The sequence below is a fragment of the Hyla sarda genome, chromosome 12 (genome assembly GCF_029499605.1).
Source record: "Hyla sarda isolate aHylSar1 chromosome 12, aHylSar1.hap1, whole genome shotgun sequence".
NCBI lineage: Eukaryota > Metazoa > Chordata > Amphibia > Anura > Hylidae > Hyla > Hyla sarda.
The window spans coordinates 83,223,140-83,245,522 of NC_079200.1; the positions used below are offsets into that span (position 1 = coordinate 83,223,140).

The 22,383-nt window shown below is 44.6% G+C and overlaps 1 long non-coding RNA gene across 1 annotated transcript in view; it reads left to right on the forward strand.

The window, feature by feature from the left end:
- The window catches only part of LOC130297015 (uncharacterized), a 75,972-nt gene extending 67,201 nt beyond the window's left edge, over positions 1-8,771 (forward strand). Inside the window, exon 3 of the long non-coding RNA XR_008849368.1 lies at positions 8,017-8,771. This is a non-coding gene — a long non-coding RNA (uncharacterized LOC130297015). The remainder of the gene's footprint in view (positions 1-8,016) is intronic.
- The last annotated feature ends 13,612 nt before the right edge of the window (positions 8,772-22,383 follow it).

Below are 22,383 nucleotides of genomic sequence, written 5' to 3' on the forward strand. Positions count from 1 at the left end.
TTGTACACATTTTTCGTCTTCACGGGTTGCCTACGCAGATTGTCTCGGATAGAGGGGTCCAATTCGTGTCTAAATTCTGGAGAGCTCTCTGTAAACAACTCAAGATTAAATTAAATTTTTCCTCTGCATATCATCCCCAGTCCAATGGACAAGTAGAAAGAATTAACCAGATCCTGGGTGATTATTTGCGACATTTTGTTTCCTCCCGCCAGGATGACTGGGCAGATCTCCTTCCATGGGCCGAATTCTCGTATAACTTCAGGGTCTCTGAATCTTCCTCCAAATCCCCATTTTTCGTGGTGTACGGCCGTCACCCTCTTCCCCCCCTCCCTACCCCCTTGCCCTCTGGTCTGCCCGCTGTGGATGAAATTTCTCGTGACCTTTCCATTATATGGAGAGAGACCCAAAATTCTCTCTTACAGACTTCTTCACGCATGAAGAGATTCGCGGATAAGAAAAGAAGAGCTCCCCCCGTTTTTTCCCCTGGAGACAAGGTATGGCTCTCCGCTAAATATGTCCGCTTCCGTGTCCCTAGCTACAAGTTGGGACCACGCTATCTTGGTCCTTTCAAAATTTTGTGTCAAATTAATCCTGTCTCTTATAAACTTCTTCTTCCTCCTTCTCTTCGTATCCCTAATGCCTTTCACGTCTCTCTTCTCAAACCACTCATCCTCAACCGTTTTTCTCCCAAATCTGTTCCTCCCACTCCTGTTTCCGGCTCCTCGGACGTCTTCTCGGTCAAGGAGATTTTGGCTGCCAAAAAGGTCAGAGGGAAAAATTTTTTTTTAGTAGACTGGGAGGGTTGTGGTCCTGAAGAGAGATCCTGGGAACCTGAGGACAACATCCTTGACAAAAGTCTGCTCCTCAGGTTCTCAGGCTCCAAGAAGAGGGGGAGACCCAAGGGGGGGGGTACTGTTACGCCGAGCGCTCCGGGTTCCCGCTCCTCCCCGGAGCGCTCGCTTCTCCCCCTCCGCTGCAGCGCTCCGGTCACGTCCTCTGACCCGGGGCGCTGCGATCCTGCTGCCAGCCGGGATGCGATTCGCGATGCGGGTAGCGCCCGCTCGCGATGCGCACCCCGGCTCCCCTACCTGACTCGCTCCCCGTCTGTTCTGTCCCGGCGCGCGCGGCCCCGCTCCCTAGGGCGCGCGCGCGCCGGGTCTCTGCGATTTAAAGGGCCACTGCGCCGCTGATTGGCGCAGTGGTTCCAATTAGGGTTATCACCTGTGCACTTCCCTATATTACCTCACTTCCCTTGCACTCCCTTGCCGGATCTTGTTGCCTTAGTGCCAGTGAAAGCGTTCCTTGTGTGTCCCTTGCCAGTGTTTCCAGACCTTCTGCCGTTGCCCCTGACTACGATCCTTGCTGCCTGCCCCGACCTTCTGCTACGTCCGACCTTGCTTCTGCCTACTCCCTTGTACCGCGCCTATCTTCAGCAGCCAGAGAGGTGAGCCGTTGCTAGTGGATACGACCTGGTCACTACCGCCGCAGCAAGACCATCCCGCTTTGCGGCGGGCTCTGGTGAATACCAGTAGTGGCTTAGAACCGGTCCACTAGCACGGTCCACGCCAATCCCTCTCTGGCACAGAGGGTCCACTACCTGCCAGCCGGCATCGTGACACTCCCGATCTGACCCCCTTAGACTTTTATATTTGGGTTCATCTGAAGGCAATTGTCTATGCTGTGAAGATACGAGATGTGCAGCACCTGAAACTACGGATACTGGAAGCCTGTGCTAGCATTTCTCCTGTGGTGTTGCTATCAGTGTGTGAAGAGTGGGAGAAGAGAGTTGCATTGACAATCCAACACAATGGGCAGCACATTGAACACATTTTATAAGTGGTTAGAAACTTGTAAATAACTCATGAAAGAATAACGTTACGTTAAAACCAAGTGCATCATTGTTTTTCTTGTGAAATTCCCAATAAGTTTGATGTGTCGTATGACCCTCTTCTTATTGAAAAGACAAAAGTTGGATTCAAAATGGCCAACTTCAAAATGGCCGCCATGGTCACCACCCATCTTGAAAAGTTTCCCCCCTCACATATACTAATGTGCCACAAACATGAAGTTAATATATAGTTAGTATGGTTGAAAAAAGACATACGTCCATCAAGTCCAACCAGGGGATAATATCACCAACCATTCCCATTTTATTAAGGTGTATACATATAAATGGTCCACCCTGTATATTTGTTGCGCCAGTAGTATTTATTTATTTATAGGATTCTATCCTAGAAATAGCAGGAATAAAAAAGGTAAAAACAGGACTGACAAAACCACAGTGTGAATAAAGACTAAGGCTACAATAACAAAATCAGAACAAACATTCAAAATACTAAAACCCGACATATGTACTAAAACAAAGCAGGCTAAAATGTATACAGTGGTCCCTCAACATACGATGGTAATTCGTTCCAAACGAGCCATCGTTTGTCGAATCCATCGTATGTTGAGGGATTCGTGCAATGTAAAGTATAGGAAGCTGTACTCACCTGTCCCCGTCGCTCGCGATGGTGTCCCCGCTGCTCCCGATGGTGACCCCGGGCCTCCGCTGGGCTCTCCGCTGTCTTCTCCTGTCCTCCGCTGTCTTCTCCGGTCCTCTGCTGTCTTCTCCGGTCCTCTGCTGTCTTCCACAAGGCCTTACTGGGCCTGCGTAGCGACGTAATTACGCCGCTGCGTACGCCATTCCTATTGGATGACGTGCGCAGCAGCGTATTGACGTCATCGGAGAGGGCCGAGAAGACACCGGAAGACCAGCGCTGGACCCGGAGGGCACCCCGTAGCATCGTGGAGGGGTAAGTAATACTTACCGCACCACACGGGGAACATTAAGCTGCTATCCGGCAGCAGCTTAAGCATTTTGCGCTGCCGGATAGCACTTAATGCGATGGCCCAGACATAAAAAAGCATTGTCTGTCGATGCTGACATCGACATGCGATGGCCTCTGAGAGGCCATCGTATGTCGATTTGATCATATGTCGGGGCCATCGTAGGTCGGGGGGTCACTGTATATCAAACAGGAGAGATAACCATGGTTAAAACTCAGGATAAATGTGCTCAAACAGACATAGCTAAGGTGCATAATAAACAAGTCATGGTCAGAGAACAGATCTAATTACCCGCTGAGTTCCAGCAGAGCTAGGGGCTAAATAACCCCACCCAGAATGCCAAATGCTGAAAGCATTAACTCCTCCCAAAACAGGGAGAATTAGCACAGAATCTGTTCAGACACAAACGTAATGTCTGAACAGGAACAAAAATAGAAAAATGCATAAAAACATAAAAAAAGGACATTACAGTAGAAGGAGTGTGTTCCAGCTAGCAAACTGAGGAGAAGCCTAAGGGGGAAGTCTAAAAAAATCTACAGCCACACCAAATCTAAGGAAAAGACCCCAGCGGTGAATTTTCAAAGCTTGGTGGTAAGTAAAGCTCTTGGGGAAAATCTCTACTTCAGTCAGTCAAGTCTTTCAACTCAGCTTGTGCTGTTACTAATCTTAAAGCTGAATTCAACAGCAACTTCAACTCCCAGCAGGGTTCCCCCCTGCCCATCTCTCTGCACAAGTTACTGTATTGTTTGAGATCTGCTACCTCCAGCAAAGTAAAGAGACCGTTATCTGTATCCTGGCACCAGTGTATTTATTATCCCGCGCCTGAACCAGGAGAAGCGGTTGTATCCTCGGACCGTGTAGGTTAACGGTGCCCTGGCATCACGAATGTGCTACATCTAACAACCCCGAGTCATGCACAGGATCTATACACCCTGCACCCCAGTTAGTAGCACTAGTTACGCCACAAAAGCATCGATCAAGAAAGTTAGAAATAAATAGTTATACCATAAGGGCATGACTATCATTGTGTCAGTGTATTGTAGCAATTTCTTGACCACTGGCCACACCTCAAAAGCTGTTTTCTGAAGAGGCAACATAAATTTGGTATCATGCAGCCAGAAATAATGTACGTGGATTATGTAACTGTACATTTTCTACCATCCATGATTGCTAAGTGGGCAGGCATTTTCTAATGCGATATCTGCCATGCTGTATGGTTTGACAAATCAAAGGCTTCCCTCCCCAATCACAGCACGAGTCTTACAGAACACATTAATGTAGAGCTGCAGCAGGTAAAGCCCCTTTATCATATACTGTGTTACATTAGACAGAAAAGATGACTCCAGGCTGCCAGAAGGAGAAGATGATGCCACCTTCCCTAATTAGAGCTAGTACAAAATTCCATGCATTCATACCTATTACTGAATTTATAACAGTGATTTTCCAACACCAATCACAGCTCAGCTTTCACGTCAGCAACACACCATTGGTTGCAGTGGGAAAATCACACTAGTTTTTTCTCTCACACAGTTTGCTGAATCTGGGCCAATGTGTGTTACTAAGGAGTCATGTGTTTTTGTGAAAAAGAGACAACACTTCCCTTCAGATTATGCGGTGTGAAATGTTAAAGTATGCCTGTAATTTCAGTTGACTATTCAGGATAAGCTGTCCTGTTTGTGTACATGAGAAGTAGCACTATTTCCATTTTATAACTTGTATATGGATTTTTTTTCAGCAGATTTCTGCTCTGTAGGCTTCACCTTCAATTTGCAGTTCTTCCAGAGCTGGTGGGCAAAGCTCCCTCCATAGACTTGTATTGTATTGTATTGGCTTGTCTTGCAGACACTGGACATAACTGAGCTGATTTTCAGAAAAGATTAGAAAAACGAGGGGAGGTTGATGAAAGAAGAGACATGTTTTTGTCTAATAAGATATATTTATTATGTTCAGTTATATTTTTGATGTATGCAAAATGTGTTCAAATACCTATTTAAAATCTAGGCTGAATCCGTTTAGGCTGCCTGATAACATACCTTGGCCTTCGCCCTCTTCAGTGGATCCATTGTTGTCACCTACTTGGATATGGGCAGCTCCATTTTTCTTGTCTCTGATACATGGCTGTTGGGTAGAAATGGGGCTGGTGTGACAGTATAACAAGTGTATATAATGTCCTAACATAAGCTGATCCTTCTTCATCCTGCACCTTTTCATCCCCTGCATCCTCCTCTCGGCTGCTCTGGTTTAGTCATCAGGAGCTGTGGTATTCTCAGGCGCGTAGCTCTAACCTCCATTTTCTGGTATCTTTGTGCAGGCTGCATTCCTCCGCTGGCTGACCAGAGCTAATAATAGTTCTGTTACTCAGAAGTGACTCACACTGGGCTCTAAGGTCAGAAGCCTCTGTATACAGACCTTGAGTGGCACGGGTCTCTGCTAGGGACATTGCCTGTCATCAGTGTAGGGACAGCATGGACAAAAGACATTACAAATCATCACTGCCCTCAACCCCAGGAAAAAGGAGGGGTGCGGTGAGGTCAGCGCAGAGCCTAATGCTATTTATTATTATTTATTTATATAGCGCCCTTGGTTCCAGGGCGCTTACATAACAACCAGGGTAACAATATATGACACTAACATGGGACTATTTAACATTAGTGTTGCTCGCGAATATTCGCAATTCGAATTTTATTTGCGAATATTCGCGAATATAGCACCATATATTCGTAATTACGAATATTCGTTTTTTTTAAAGTTTTTTTTTTCACAGTACACATCACAGTGATCATCCCTCTCTGCTTCCAGCTTGTGTGGTGTAAAGAAGGCTCGAATACTACTGTGTGATACTGGTGTGCGAATTTTCGCATATGCGAAAATGTGCATATGCTAATTTTCGCATTTGCGAATTTTCACTTATGCTAAATTTTGTATATGCTAATTTTCGCATATGTAAATTTTCGCATATGTAAATTTTCGTATACGCGAAGTTTCGCATATGCGAAAATAAAATGAGAATATTACGAATATGCGAATATTCGCAAATATATTGCGAATATTCGTCCATATATTCGCCAATATTCGCGAATTCGAATATGGCCTATGCCGCTCAACACTATTTAACATTACACAGAGTAACTTGCCGACTGACATAGAGGGGGAGTCTATAAGGAGAGGGGAAGGAAACAAGGGAGACAGAAAGTCATCTGTGAGCAGGTGGTAAAGTAGCCATTAGTGCATTAGAGCTGCAAGACCCCAACACACTAAAACATCATGAAAATGTAAGTGTGTGAATTGAGTTATCTATTCACTTAACCAGTTGCCATTAAACGGGAGGGACACATGGCTGCAGGGTCAGACTACACATGGCTTGTATGTAGTCTGTAACCATGAAGATACATAGCGCTCTGCATGGGAGCTGTAGACCACACATAATTTGCTGCTTTAGTATTTTTAATGTAATGCACTGGAGAACTAAAAGTTTGTTGGAAAAGTATCCATACCCTTTAACCAGATCAATTTTAGAACCAGATTCAGTGTAGTCAGTTTTAGCATGGGTTAGTTTAACAGTTTGTGTCATGATAATAATTTGTATTTCTATTTCATTTGTTTTATTTTTTATTTGGGCAGTTGGTTTAAACCTTTAGATTTTAGATACATACCTTTATCTATAAATTATCATTTAAGGACCAGTACCACCATATACATACTGTTTCTTAAGCAAATAAAGGGGCATCCTCATATTATAAATATTCATATTGCTAGGATATCATATGACATGGTGGGATTCTGAACTCTTGGACCTCCACTGATCCGGAAGTGAATGTGGCCACAGAATATGTTTAGCACCACATCCCCTTTATTTTTTTCCTTAGCATGGCCACATTAAAGTGAATTAGGTTGCCTGGTCGGAAAACTTAAAAATGTCAGCCCTTTCATTCAGTAGGGTGTAATGTGTCATGTCAGTTAGATACACTCTACAGTAGGATGTAACGTGTCACGTCAGTTAGATACACTCTACAGTAGGATGTAATGTTTCATGTCAGTTAGATACACTCTACAGTAGGATGGAATGTTTCATGTCAGTAAAATACACTCTACAGTAGGATGTAATGTAGCATATTAGCTAGATACACTCTATAATAGGATGAAATGTATCATGTCAGTTGGATCAGTTAGATACAATCTACAGTAGGGTGTAATTAATTCTCTGCAGTAGGATTTAATGTAGCATGTTAGCTAGATACATTCTACAGTAGGAAGTTATATAGCATGCTAGATGTCAGTCGGGTACACTCTACAGTAGACTGTAATGTCTCATGTTGATTAGATACCTTCTATAGTAGGGCAGGGCTTGAGAAATTAATTTTGAATTTAGGTGCCAGCAAAAAGTTTTTAAACCATGAGCAGTAGTTTTTACTTTTTGATAATGTTTTATGGGATGTACTGTCTGTGACCAAAAATTGGCATTTTTAATTATTTAGCATTTACGCCGTTGACTGAGAGGGGTGATTTAAATTTTTACTGACCCATAACATAAATGCTCCAGGACAAAATTCTCAGTAGCTACCTGGGATTTACAGCCCATTAGTAGGGTATAATGTATTATGTAGGTTAGATATACTCTACAGTAGGGTATAATGTCTTGTATCACTTAGACTCTGTAATAGGGTGTAATGTATCATCTGAGTTAGATACAATCTATAATAGAATATAATAATCATGTAAGTTAGATACACTCTATAGCAGACGATACTTTTAAGTCCTGCAAGAAAAAGTATACATTTTGGGCCTACTGCAGAATGCCGTTGTTTATGTTAGAATTCTTTTTTAGGTTCCCGACATATAACTGCAACAGAATCACGAAACATGATGTTGATAGGGCATTAGATAAAACTGAGTAGTTGGGTGTAACATACAATTGTTTAGGTGTATTTTAGAGTTTTATATCTATACAATATTCTACCCAGACAAACTCCTCAATCGGTAAGGGCAGTGTTACACACAGAGGAGGACAGCACAACCTCAACTGAGATCCAATTCTTGCATGTACAGGTTACACTGTGGTATATACTGTATACTTTGTATACTTCTTGCTGCCCACAAACCCCTAACTGGCTTAAGTACATTACTGTGTGTTGTTTCTTATTCTATTATGTATATATGCAATTTACAACTTTCCTTGTTACTTAACAGTAAACAATTTCTAGCACAAGATGCTTGAGCCGTCTCCATAAGAAAGAAGATACTGTTCTGAAGATACAATGCTCAGCTCCAAATATGACCTCATAGCAATGCAGACAGACGTCCAAACCCACGGACTTAAAGCTCTGTATTAGACACGAGAATGCTGATCACCGCTTGGCATCGGGAGATCCGGCTGACATCACTTCACGTCTAACTTTTGGATGCAGAACTTGCTTATTTGCTTTGTTACACATGAATTAATCATCTAATCTATGAACATCCTCCAGGCAACAGGCAAATCACAGCAATGCCATGCCCTGGCCTCAGGATTTATTAAAGTGTACCTGTAATCGCAAAAGATTTTTAAAAACCGGCATTAACCCTTCAGAGTAGTGACAAGGTGATTTTAGTGCTGCCACTTCTATTATCAAGCACATCATTTACTCCTTACTGCTATGGCATGACATAGTGAAAGTACAATGAACCAGACAGGCTGGGAGATTTACATTACAGCACTACAGATGGCATGTTGGGGAGAAGATGTTACTGATGACTTTTACAAGGTGCTATGTGAGCAAAAATGAAAGTAACAGCAGCAGCAGCACAGAAAGGAAGGGGTTACATTAAGCCAGCTGTTGAAAACAAAAAGAAGAGCAAGAAGGGATTCAATTCAGGAAGTAGAATTGGTCCATTCAGTAGTAGCAACAAAAAACACAGCTGTCAAAAACATTATGGGTGATATGAAATAAAAGGAAAGCCTTGATTTACCTATCAGGGATGCTGTAGATCCTTTAGAGAAGTGTTTCTTAAGTGTGGTCCTTAAGACCCCCCCAAAAGGTCATGTTTTCTGGATTTCCTTAACCTCTTAAGGACCCAGGGCGTATGGATACGCCCTCACACCCTGGGCCTTAAGGACCCAGGGCGTACTAGTACGCCCTGGCGTTTTCCGGTCTCTGCCGCGTGCCGGGCAGAGATCGGAACTGGATGCCTGCTGAAATCCTTCAGCAGGCATCCAGGGCAAACGCCGAGGGGGGCCCTTGCGATCTGCGGGCAAACGCCGAGGGGAAATCGCCCTTGCGATCTGCGGCGATACCGGGCTGATCGGGTCTCTGGGACCCGACCGCCCGGTAATTTCGCATGATCCTGGCTGTCACAGACAGCCAGGGCCATGCTAACGTATAGGAGCGAGGTGGCAAGCCTGCCACCTCCTCCTATACCCTGCAATCTGTCGGTTAGTTAACCGACCAATCGCAGGAGGGGGGGCGGTTACTTCCTCCCGTCCTGCCCGGCCCCTGAAAGTCCGGAGAGGACGGGAGGAAGACCGGAGGATGCGGTGGGGGACGGGGGAGTGCTGGGGACCGGCCCCGGTACTTACCTCGTCCCTGAAGACCCGGATCCCGGCGATGAAGACGGCGGCGGCGACAGGTGAGTAGATCTTCAGCCGCGGCCGGGCCCTTTACAGCAATGCACGTCGCCGTAAAGCAACATGCATTGCTGTATTGGGACCCTGTAAACTACAACTCCCAGCATGCCCAGACAGCCATTGGCGTCTGGGCATGCTGGGAGTTGCAGTTTTGCAACATCTGGAGGTCCACAGTTTGGAGACCACTGTGCCCTTCCAGATGTTGCAAAACTACACATCCTCAGCATGCCCTTACTGTCCAGGCATGCTGGGAGTTGTAGTTCTGTAACATCTGGCCCTTCAGATGTTGCAGAACTACAACTCCCAGCATTCCTGGACAGTTTTGGCATACTGGGAGTTGTAGTTTTGCAACATCTGGAAGGGCACAGATTGAGAACCACTGTATTAGTGGTCTGCAAACTGTAGTCCTCCAGATGTTGAAAAACTACAACTCCAAGCATGCTGGGAGTTGTAGTTCGGCAACATCTGGCTCTAAAGATGTTGCCGAACTACTACTCCCAGCATGTTTGAGAATGCTGAGAGTTGTGGTTTTGCAACAACTGGTGGCACACTGGTTGGGAAACATTGTCTGTTTCCTAACTCAGTGTTTCCCAACCCGTGTGCCTCCAGCTGATAGACTGTGCATGCTGGGAGTTGTAGTTTTGCAACAGCTGGAGGTCCCCGACTGTGAATGTACAGGATACATTCACATGGGCAGGGGCTTACAGTGAGTATCAGGCTGCAAGTTTACGATGCAGCAAATTTTGCGCGGCAGCTCATGTGACTGTACCCTAAAAACACTACACTACACTAACACAAAATAAAATAAAAAGTAAAAAACACTACATATACACATACCCCTACACAGCCCACCTCCCCTCCCCAATAAAAATGAAAAACGTCTGGTACGCCACTGTTTCCAAAATGGAGCCTCCAGCTGTTGCAAAACAACAACTCCCAGTATTGCCGGACAGCCGTTGACTGTCCAAGCATGCTGGGAGTTTTGCAACAGCTGGAGGCTGTTTGGGAATCACTGGCGTAGAATACCCCTATGTCCACCCCTATGCAAATCCCTAATTTAGGCCTCAAATGCGCATGGCGCTCTCACTTTGGAGCCCTGTCGTATTTCAAGGCAACAGTTTAGGGCCACATATGGGGTATCGCCGTACTCGGGAGAAATTGCCTAACAAATTTTGGGGGTCTTTTTCTCCTTTAACCCCTTATGAAAAGGTGAAGTTGGGGTCTACACCAGCATGTTAGTGTAAAAAAATAAATTTTTTACACTAACATGCTGGTGTTGCCCTATACTTTTCATTTTGACAAGAGGTAAAGGGGAAAAAAGCCCCCCAAAATTTGTAACGCAATTTCTCCCGACTACGGAGATACCCCATATGTGGGCGCAAAGTGTTCTGGGGGCGCACAACAAGGCCCAGAAGGGAGAGTGCGCCATGTACATTTGAGGTGATTTGCACAGGGGTGGCTGATTGTTACAGCGGTTTTGACAAATGCAAAAAAAACTAAACCCCACATGTGACCCCATTTCGGAAACTACACCCCTCACGGAATGTAATGAGGGGTGCAGTGAGAATTTACCCCCCACTGGTGTCTGACGGATCTTTGGAACAGTGGGCTGTGCAAATTAAAAATGTTGTACAGCCCACTGTTCCAAAGATCTGACAGACACCAGTGGGGGGTAAATGCTCACTGTACCCCTTGTTACGTTCCTCAAGGGGTCTAATTTCCAAAATGGTATGCCATGTGGGGGTTATTTTGCTGTCCTGGCACCATTGGGGCTTCCTAAATGCGAAGTGCCCCCCGAGCAAAATTTGCTCTCAAAAAGCCAAATATGACTCCTTCTCTTCTGAGCATTGTAGTTCGCTCGTAGTGCACTTCAGGTCAACTTATGGGGTACCTCCATACTCAGAAGAGATGGGGTTTCAAATTTTGGGGGGTATTTTTTGCTATTAACCCTTGCAAAAATGTGAAATTTGGGGGGAAACACCCATATTAATGAAAATTTTTTTTTTTTTTTACGTATGCAAAAGTCGTGAAACCCGTGTGGGGTATTAAGGCTCACTTTATTCCTTGTTACGTTCCTCAAGGGGTCTAGTTTCCAAAATGGTATGCCATGTGGGTATTTTTTGCTGTCCTGGCACTATAGGGGCTTCCTATATGGGACATGCCCCCGAGCAAAATTTGCTCTCAAAAAGCAAAATATGACTCCTTCTCTTCTGAGCATTGTAGTTCGCTCGTAGTGCACTTCAGGTCAACTTATGGGGTACCTCCATACTCAGAAGAGATGGGGTTACAAATTTTGGGGGGTATTTTCTGCTATTAACCCTTGCAAAAATGTGAAATTTGGGGGGAATCACACATTTTAGTGAAATTTTATTTTATTTTTTTACATATGCAAAAGTCGTGAAACACATGTGGGGTATTAAGGCTCACTTTATTCCTTGTAACGTTCCTCAAGGGGTCTTGTTTCCAAAATGGTATGGCATGTGGGTATTTTTTGCTGTCCTGGCACCATAGGGGCTTCCTAAATGCAACATGCCCCCCAAAAACCATTTCAGAAAAACGTACTCTCCAAAATCCCCTTGTCACTCCTTCGGTTCTTAGCCCTCTACTGCGCCCACCGAACACTTTACATAGACATATGAGGTATGTCCTTACTCGAGATAAATTGGGCTACAAATACAAGTATACATTTTCTCCTTTTACCCCTCGTAAAAATTCAAAAATTGGGTCTACAAGAACATGCAAGTGTAAAAAATTAAGATTGTGAATTTTCTCCTTCACTTTCCTGCTATTCCTGTGAAACACGTAAAGGGTTAAAAGGCTGACCGAATATCATTTTGTATACTTTGGGGGGTGCAGTTTTTATAATGGGGTCATTTGTGGGGTATTTCTAAGATGAAGACCCTTCAAATCCACTTCAAACCTGAACTGGTCCCTGAAAAATAGTGAGTTTGGAAATTTTGTGAAAAATTGGAAAATTGCTGCTGAACTTTGAAGCCCTCTGGTGTCTTCCAAAAGTAAAAACTTGTCAATTTTATGATGCAAACATAAAGTAGACATATTGTATATGTGAAAAAAATTTTTAAATATTTTGAATATAACTTCCGGTTCCGGCGCGGCCTGATGTAGACGGCGAGCGCGTGTGCTCCTTCACCCCCGACTCCTATCAGCTAAGTACCGCTGCACTAACGGGCTTCAGAAGTCCCCGATCACCGCCCGACACCTCAGCCAGTCCGAGGGGATGGACAGGTACCTTCAACGTGGCGGCTCCTCCGGTACATCACAGCCCGCGCCTCCCCAGCACACACCACAAAGCGCACCTGTCATGGCGGCGACAGCGGGACAGAAGCTGCGACCCGCTGCGGGAGTCCCCACACTGCCACCAATGAATGATACCCGCGTGGGGACACCGGGGACTGACGGGGCGACACCGCATGGCGGTTCCCAAAAACAGACACCACCTGCAGTCCCAGAATTGGCGCAGCCCGACTCTGCAGTGATGGCGGAGGCCGCATCGGGGGTGACATCACGGCCACCACAAACGGAGAGGCAGTTAAGCTCTGAGGTAACCGCTATGGAAGTCAGCCTGCCAGCTGACCCACACTTGGGACCACACACTGCCACCGTGGGCCCCTCACCCCCCGGGACTACTATTGCGACCCCCCAACTTTCCTCGGGGCCGGCCTTCTCCATAGACTACCAGCACCTGGCGAATGAAATGGCGTTACGTATTACCCCAACTGTACGAAATATAGTGGAGGAGGTCCTAAAAGCAACTCTCCAAAACCTAAAACTGGAAGTACAGGAACATACTGGCCGCCTGTCAGAATTAGAGCACAGAACCTCCCAATTGGAGGATACCGACACGGCTGCAGCTAAACGCCTACATGGCATGGAATTGGAGATGATCCGCATTGGCGAGAAAATGGAAGACCTAGAAAACCGCTCTAGGCGCAATAATTTACGTATAGTGGGGGTTAAGGAGACAGTAGCACCTCTTGACCTGCAACGCTTTTGCGAGCGAGATCTTCCTAAGTCGCTTGGCCTGTCTCATCCCTGCAGGGTGGAACGAGCCCACAGAATTGGCCCATCTTCACACCCCCAGCCTAACCGACCATCTTCCACTCCGGAGGCCCGCCCCCGTCAAGTCATTCTTCGATTACTGGATTACAACGACAAAGTTGACATTTTGAGGGCGTACCGCCGTCTGACACAACCCCTGGAAATTCATGGAATGCGCCTGTTGATTTTTGAGGACTTCTCGGTAGAAGTGGCGAAACGAAGGAGGGCCTTCAGCACTGTTTGCACTAAGCTATTTCAGGCGAAATATAGATTCCAACTTCAGTATCCAGCCACCCTGAGGGTGTTCCATCCTGACGGCTCTACCACCACTTTCAAGACTCCAGAGGAAGCATCTTCATCAATAGACCAGCTGCTGTCCTCTTCCTCCACGTCATCTTCCCGTCCACCAGCCCGGACACCCACTCGTCGTTCGAGATCACCGAGAAGGAATCATCGTTCCCGCTCAGCACCTAGAGATTCGCAATTCTCTGCAAGCCAAAGGCACCGACGTAGACGTCATCGCTCTCCAGGCCGTGGCTATGACAGCGACAGGCGATCTTCACCTGACTGAACACAGCTGTTCCTTGTTCCTTGTTCATGATGACTTCACCTTCTTGCCTTTGAGCCTTCTGCTGGGACTACGGGAATGATGAACCGGACGTCCAGGTTTTCTCTTTGTTTTTATCTTCCTCGCCTATATGGTGTTGTTATACGAAAGGTTTTCAATGTTGCCATATTCCAACCCGGCTTTGGTGCTGTAATGTTGCACGGCCGCACGGCAGGGTTGGCCTTTCACCTACCTGACTGAGGGACTCGACCATCTTAGAGGGGGTCGGGGGGAGGGGGGGGAGCATGGGCGTCCAGAAAGGTGTGATATTACTTTGATGCCTATGTCGGCCGAAAAAAGGAAGTCCATTATCCAAAAGGAAGGTTTTGCTAAACTAGCAACACTTTCTAGGATATTCTACAGGATGGTTAACTGTTATTTGCTTGTATATTGTTTTTGTTTTGTTTGTTCTTTCCCACAGCTTGGAACCTCTAGTGAAAACTACTGCCCAGTTTATTATCGGGCACCTATCCTGCCTTATAGAAACTTTACACGGTATTGCTTATTCAGGGTCATGTTTGGTATGCCCCCATTGCTGCTGTGCCCTTTCATATCTATTTACACATATAATATCTGCACAGCCCTCTATGAGGGATTGTCTGGATTGTCTTGATTTACCATGCCTAACATAATATCGTGGAATGTCAAGGGTCTCCGCTCCCCCCAAAAACGAAGACTTTTTATACGATATTTGAAGCGATTCCACCCGGACATTGTCCTCCTCCAAGAAACCCACCTAGCTGGCTCAGATTTTTTTAGGTTACAGCAGCAATGGGTGGGGCAGGTGTTTGGTTCTCAGGCCCAGGATGGGAAAGCAGGAGTGGTCACTTTGATCCACAAATCCTTTGCTTTTGGTCTTATATCACACAACACTGATGATAAAGGCAGGGTCTCACACTTACGACTTGACCACAATGGAGAGATCTTTAGCATTTATAACATATACGGTCCCAATGGGGAAAATAAGTCCTTTTTTCACGCTCTAGCAGACAGAATTCATGACGATAACACGACGAACAAAATAGTGGGGGGCGACTTTAACACAGTCCTCGACCCCCTAGTGGACAGAAAGGGCCCGACATCTCAAGCAATCCCCATACGTAGCAGAGACTGTGTATTGCCCCCTTTCTTAGACCAATTGGGACTGCTAGATGTGTGGAGAATGTCTCACCCAGATGATAGGGAATTCACCCATTTCTCCAATGCCCACTCTTCCTGGTCTCGTATAGACTATCTACTGACATCTCCGGAACTTTACCATAAAGTTAGCTCAGTAGACATTGGAGAACTGGCGTTGTCAGACCATACCCCTCTCTGCCTGCGGCTCCTGCCCTCCTACCCCAAAGGGACAGATATTCTTTGGCGTTACCCCTCACTGCTGGCGAAGGATGATACCTTTCTCGAATTACTTAGGGGTTGGTGGTTAGAATATACCGTATATAATGGGGAACACCGCTCAGACCCAACTCTGTTCTGGGAATCGGGGAAGGCAGTATTAAGGGGAAAATTGATGGCACACGTGGCCCACCTAAAACGCACCTCTCTGAAAAATCTGAATGAAGCCAGTGCTCGACTAAGGGATGTCTATGCCACCTTCGTAGCCCACCCTACTATTCAGAACCGGGAGGAATGGAAATCGGCTAGAGCCAATTTTGAACTATGGTGGGATAGAAGGGAACGCCTAGGGAGGTCCCACTTTGAGGTAGATCTCTTTAGACACGGTAACAAATCGGGACGTCTACTGGCCCGTATAGCTAGGGGAAAGATACCTACCCCTCACATAACAGCACTTAAAGACTCCTCGGGAGTCACGCACAAAAACCCTCACTCCATTAACAAATTGCTGTCCTCCTACTATAGCTCGCTTTATGAAAACTCTCCCTCTGACCTTTCGGCGGGTGAGGCCTTCTTGAAACGGGTCCAACTTCCCACACTGACGGAAGAACAGAGGGAGATTCTTAATGCACCGGTGTCGGTGGAGGAAATACAGGGAGTTATCGGTCATCTCCATAACGGGAAGGCCCCGGGCCCAGACGGGTATTCAGGCGAATTTTATAAAGCCCTATCAGAGCAGATTGCCCCAGTCTTAAGGGATATGTTTCAGGTATTCATGTCTACGGGATCATTACCCACAGAAGCCTCTCTTGCACACATAAAAGTTTTGCCTAAACCGGGTAGGGACCTAACTGACCCAGGTTCTTATCGTCCGATATCTCTAATTAACCAAGACATCAAGATTCTATCAAAAATTTTAGCTGACCGTCTTTCTCGATTCATGCCAGCCTTAATCGGTTCCCATCAAGTGGGCTTTATTAGGAACAGATCAGCTACCATGAATTTGAGAACGGTTATGGCGGTTCTAGATCGCCTACAACATCAGCCCCAGAAGGGTGAAGCTCCTGCCTTGCTCACTTTGGATGCCGAAAAAGCATTCGATAATGTAAAATGGGATTGGCTGGGACTGGTGCTGGATGCGATTGGTATTCAAGGGTCATTTAGGAATTACATTTCTGGGATTTATGCAACCCCCAAGGCTAGAATACACACACCTGGTATCCTATCCACGCCCTTCCCTCTCTTCAAGGGCACCAGACAGGGTTGCCCACTCTCTCCCCTACTCTTTAATTTAGCGTTAGAACCCCTGGCGCTCTCCCTACTGTCTGAAAATATTTATCCTGGCATTAAGGTGGGGAAGAATGAAGTAAAATTGACAATGTTCGCAGATGATATTTTATTGTTCCTTGATGGCCCGACTGCTTCCCTAGGACGCATTCTTGAACATCTGAGAACATTTGGGGCGTTCTCGGGTTACAAAATAAATGTGTCTAAATCGGAACTTTTACCCCTAGGTCCTTTCCGTCACCAGTGGCTTCCAGAGATATCAGGTATGGGAGTCCGCATTGCTGACTCCTCCATCACCTACCTGGGTATCAAAATAGGGAGAACGCCCGACACCATATATAGTTTAAACTATACTCCCCTCTTCTCCAAGATTAAAGCTGAATTACGTAAATGGGAAAAACTCCCCCTGAACTTTATGGGGAGATGTGCACTCATTAAAATGGTCAGCTTTGCGCGTCTCCTATACCCCCTGCAAACCCTACCACTTCTGTTAAAACATACTGACGTGAAAGGCTTAAACTCAGCATTCACCAAATTTATCTGGGCGGGGAAGAGGCCCAGAATCGCACTAAACAAATTGATGCTCAATAGGTCTGATGGGGGACTGAATTTTCCCAATGTAAGAGGATACAATCTATCATGTCTTTTTCGATTTGTTAATGACTGGATACATGGATCCTCTTATCATGCTCTTTACGGTCTAGAGAGTGAATTGGCGGCTCCATGGAACCTAGCAGTCCTCTTACATACTACATACTCTAAACTCCCCTCCATAGTGAAGCGCTCTGTACTGCTGAGAGATACGGTGGCATCTTGGAAGGAGGTCAGGAAGTTATATGGACTGCCTTACCTCTTATCCAAACATCTACCACTGGCGAAACATCCAGAGTTTCCCCCAAGACTTCCTCCTGAGGTGCTTGGCCTTTGGTCGGACAAGGGCCTCACGACGGCCAAGCACTTTATGGACGTTACTCAGAAACGATGGCTCCGACCAACCACACTGCTCTCCCTACACAACCTTCCCCCGTCTCATGCATTCCCTATGCAACAGATATGCTCCTTCTTTTTTAGTCGATTGCGTAACCTGTCCAAAGAGGCCACAAAGAACGAACTAGACTATCTTATTGGTTCGGAACCCCGTAAATTGTCCATCTCTATGATATACACATCCCTTAGGAAAGTACTACTGAAATTTACACCCTCTTCTATTTTTTCAGCGTGGACCTCATGGGTACCAGGAGACGATATTTCGGAATGTATCTTGAATGGGTGGAATATCATCCGTAAATGCATCATCAATGAGAGATGGCGTGAAACCTACTACAAAATGGCTCACAAAGCCTTATATGGGTTTAACATACTGCCTTCCCCAGATTTCCCCGATCGTATCACGGCCTGCCCTAAATGTGCTACCCCTTTGACGAATATGTGGCATGGAGTTTGGACGTGCCCCCATACAGAAAGATATTGGCAAATGATTGTATCATACATCAGAGAGAAATGGGAAATGTCACTACCACATACACCAAGAGCCCTATTGTTTCATCAGTTTAGACCACCTGACTTGACCGACCAAGGCCCCACCAAAAACCCCAATTAGTTCACATTGTCCTCTTAGTGGCACTTAGGTGTATCTTCGCAGCCTGGCTCTCCCCTTCTGTTCCCACAATCACCATGGTCATATCGCAACTTAAATTGTTATGTGGGATAGATAGGCTTGATACTGAACGACACATGAACACAAACACGGCAAAATATTTCGCCAAATGGCAAGATTTTATTGTTACACACTACACATCAGCTGAAATCGAGGACATAGTTAAGCCCTTTAGCTCGACAGACTGGTACTGTCTTGGGGTTTTGAGTGATTCACTGGGTCCATTACGACTTACCTCTTGACCTTGACTTCTAACATACTACGAACATGGCACGCCTAATTAGAGCGAGGCGAATGAATATTGTGATACTGCCGCGCATGTCCACTTGGGTTATCCATTAGCTGTGTGGAGTTTACAGTTTCTGGTTTTGTAATTTATTGAATGTTCTTATGGCTCCTATTCGACGATATTCCGCACTTAACTATCAATGTGTGATGTTTGTTTATAACAATGAAAATTCAATAAAAATTTGTTTAAAAAAAAAATATTTTGAATATCCATTTTCCTTACAAACAGAGAGCTTCAAAGTTAGAAAAATGCAAAATTTTCAAATTTTTCATAAAATTTTCAAATTTTTCCCCAAGAAAGAATGCAAGTTACAAAATTTTTTTACCACTATGTTAAAGTAGAATATGTCACGAAAAAACAATCTCGGAATCAGATTGATAACTAAAAGCATTCCAGAGTTATTAATGTTTAAAGTGACAGTGGTCAGATGTTCAAAAAATGGCCGGGTCCTAAGGTGTAAAATGGCTGGGTCCTTAAGAGGTTAGTCTTTCACGGGTGATATAATTTTGGTCAGTGAATCAGGCATCACCACAGTTATATCACCTGTCAAAGACTAAGAAAATCCTGAAAAACATGATCTGTTGGGGGTACTTGAGGACTGTGCTTGAGAAACACTGATCTAGAGCAGCAGACAAGTTCACAGATTGCAGTTCAACAACCCAGTCTCTCTCTCTCTCTCCTGTGCATAGCTCCAGCTAAGCCCTGCTCTTACATCCAGTGGGGGAGATTTATAAAAACCTGTGCATAGGAAAAGTTGCCCAGTTGCCCATACCAACCAATCAGATTGCTTCTTTCATTTTGCAGATGCCTTGTTAAAAATTAACCCTTTAAGGACCAGGCCATTTTTCACTGTAGGACCAGAGCATCTTTTGCACATTTGCCCACTTTCACTTTAAGCATTAATAACTCTGGGATTCTTTTACCTTTCATTCTGATTCTGAGACAGTTTTTTCGTGGCATATTCTACTTTATTATAGTGGTAAAATTTTGTCGATACTTGCATAATTTCTTGGTGAAAAAATTCCAAAATTTGATGAAAAAATGGAAAATGTAGCATTTTTCTAACTTTGAAGCTCTCTGCTTGTAAGGAAAACAGACATTCCAAATAAATTATATATTGATTCACATATACAATATGTCTACTTTATGTTTGCATCATAAAGTTGACATGTTTTTACTTTTGGAAGACATCAGAGGGCTTCAAAATTCAGCAGCAATTTTCCACAAAATTTTCAAAATCAGAATTTTTCATGGACCAGTTCAGGTTTGAAGGGGATTTGAAGGGCTTTATTATTAGAAATACCCCACATATGACCCCATTATAAAAACTGCACCCCTCAAAGTATTCAAAATGACATTCAGTAAGTGTGTTAACCCTTTAGGTACTTCACAGGAATAGCAGCAAAGTGAAGGAGAAAATTCGAAATCTTCATTTTTTACACTCGCATGTTCTTGTAGACACAGTTTTTTTTATTTTTACAAGGGGTAAAAGGAGAAAAATCCTCTCTAAATTTGTAACCCAATTTCTCTCGAGTAAGGAAATATCTCATATGTGTATGTCAATTGTTCGGCGGGCGCAGTAGAGGGTTCAGAAGGGAAGGAGTGACATTGGGATTTTGGAGAGTGTTTTTTTCCTAAAATGGTTTTTGGGGGGCATGTCGCATTTAGGAAGCCCCTATGGTGCCAGAACAGCAAAAATACCCACATGGCATCCTATTTTGTAAACTACACCCCTCAAGGAACGTAACAAGGGGTCCAGTGAGCCTAAATACCCCAAGGGTGTTTGACGACTTTTAGTTAAAGTAGGATGTGTAAATGAAAAAAAAAATTCACTAAAGTGCAGTTTTTTTTCCAAAATTTACCATTTTTATAAAGGGTAATGGGAGAAAATGCCCCCCAAAATTTGTAACCCCATCTCTTCTGATTATGGAAATACCCCATGTTAGGACGTAAAATGCTGTGCGGGCGAACTACAATGCTCAGAAGAGAAGGACTGACATAAAAAAAGCACAAACGGATGCGCTCCGTAGTGTAACACCAGGGTGTAATCGGTAACGCTAAATGTGAACTGCGCTTACCGCAAGGAGTTGTATAACAGCCAAGTACAACAATGGAACAATGTGTTTCATCAAGGTGTCTCTGCAGCTTATTCCCGCTTGGATAAAAACACGATAAGAGCAGACAATCTCCAGACAGCAAGGGGGGATGGATAGGAGCACTGACACAAGTTAAAGATTTAAAATGGTTTAATTCCCATCATGCCACACGTTTCACGGTCCTGAGGAAGCGGCTGACCTTGAAACGCGTTGCATGATGGGAATTAAACCATTTTAAATCTTTACCTTGCTGTCTGGAGATTGTCTGCTCTTATCAGAAGAGAAGGACTCACATTTGGCTTTTGGAAAGCAAATTTTTCTGAAATGGATTGGGGGGGGGGGGCATGTCGCATTTAGGAAGCCCCTATGGTGCCAAAACAGCGTAAATACCCACATGGCATACTATTTTGGAAACTACACCCCTCAAGGAACGTAACAAGGGGTACAGTGAGCCTTAACACCTCACAGGTATTTCACGACTTTTTGTTAAATTTGGATGTGTAAATAAAAAATAATAATTTTTTCACTAAATAATGTTTTTTCCCCAAAGTTTACATTTTACAAGGGGTAATAGGAGAAAATTACCCCCAAAATTTGTAACCCCATTTCTTCTGAGGATGGAAATACCCCATGTGTGGACATCAAGTGCTCTGTGGTCGAATTACAATGCTCAGAAGAGGAGGAGCACCATTGAGCTTTTGAAGAGTGAATTTGTTTGGAATGGAAGTCAGGGGCCATGTGCGTTTACAAAGCCCCCCGTGGTGCCAGAACTGTGGACCTCCCAACATGTGACCCCATTTTGTAAACTACACCCCTCACAGAATTTAATAAGGGGTGCAGTGAGCATTTACAAATTACATTTTTCATTTTCACAGACCACTGTTCCAAAAACCTGTCAGACCCCTGTGGGGCGTAAATGCTCACTGTACCCCTTATTACATTACGTGAGGGGTGTAGTTTCCAAAATGGGGTCACATGTTGGGGGGTCCATTGTTCTGGCACTATGGGGGCTTTGTAAACACACGTGGCCTTCAATTCCGGACACATTTTCTCTTCAAAATCCCAATGGCGCTCCTTCTCTTCTGAGCATTGTAGTGCGCCAGCAGAGCACTTTACATCCACATATGGGGTATGTTCTCACTCAGAAGAAATGGGGTTACAAATTTTGTTTTTTGTTTTTACCTATTTTCCCTTGTGAAAATGAAAAATTTAGGGTAACACCAGCATTGTAGTGCAAAAAAATATTTTTTTCTCATTTTCCCATCCAACTTTAATGAAAATTTGTCAAACACCTTGTTACATTCCGTGAGGGGTTTAGTTTCTAAAATGGGGTCACATGTCGGTATTTATTTTTTTGCGTTTATGTCAGAACCGCTGTAAAATCAGCCATCCCTGTGCAAATCACCAATTTAGGCCTCAAATGTACATAGTGCTCTCTCACTCTTGAGCCTTGCTATGCGTCCGCAGATAATTGTACGCCCACATATGGGGTATTTCCGTACTGAGGGGAAATTGCGTTACAAATTTTGGGGTTCTTTTTTTCCTTTTACCTCTTGTGAAAATAAAAAGTAAAGGGCAACACCAGCATGTTAGTGTAAAACATTTTTTTTTTTACACTAACAG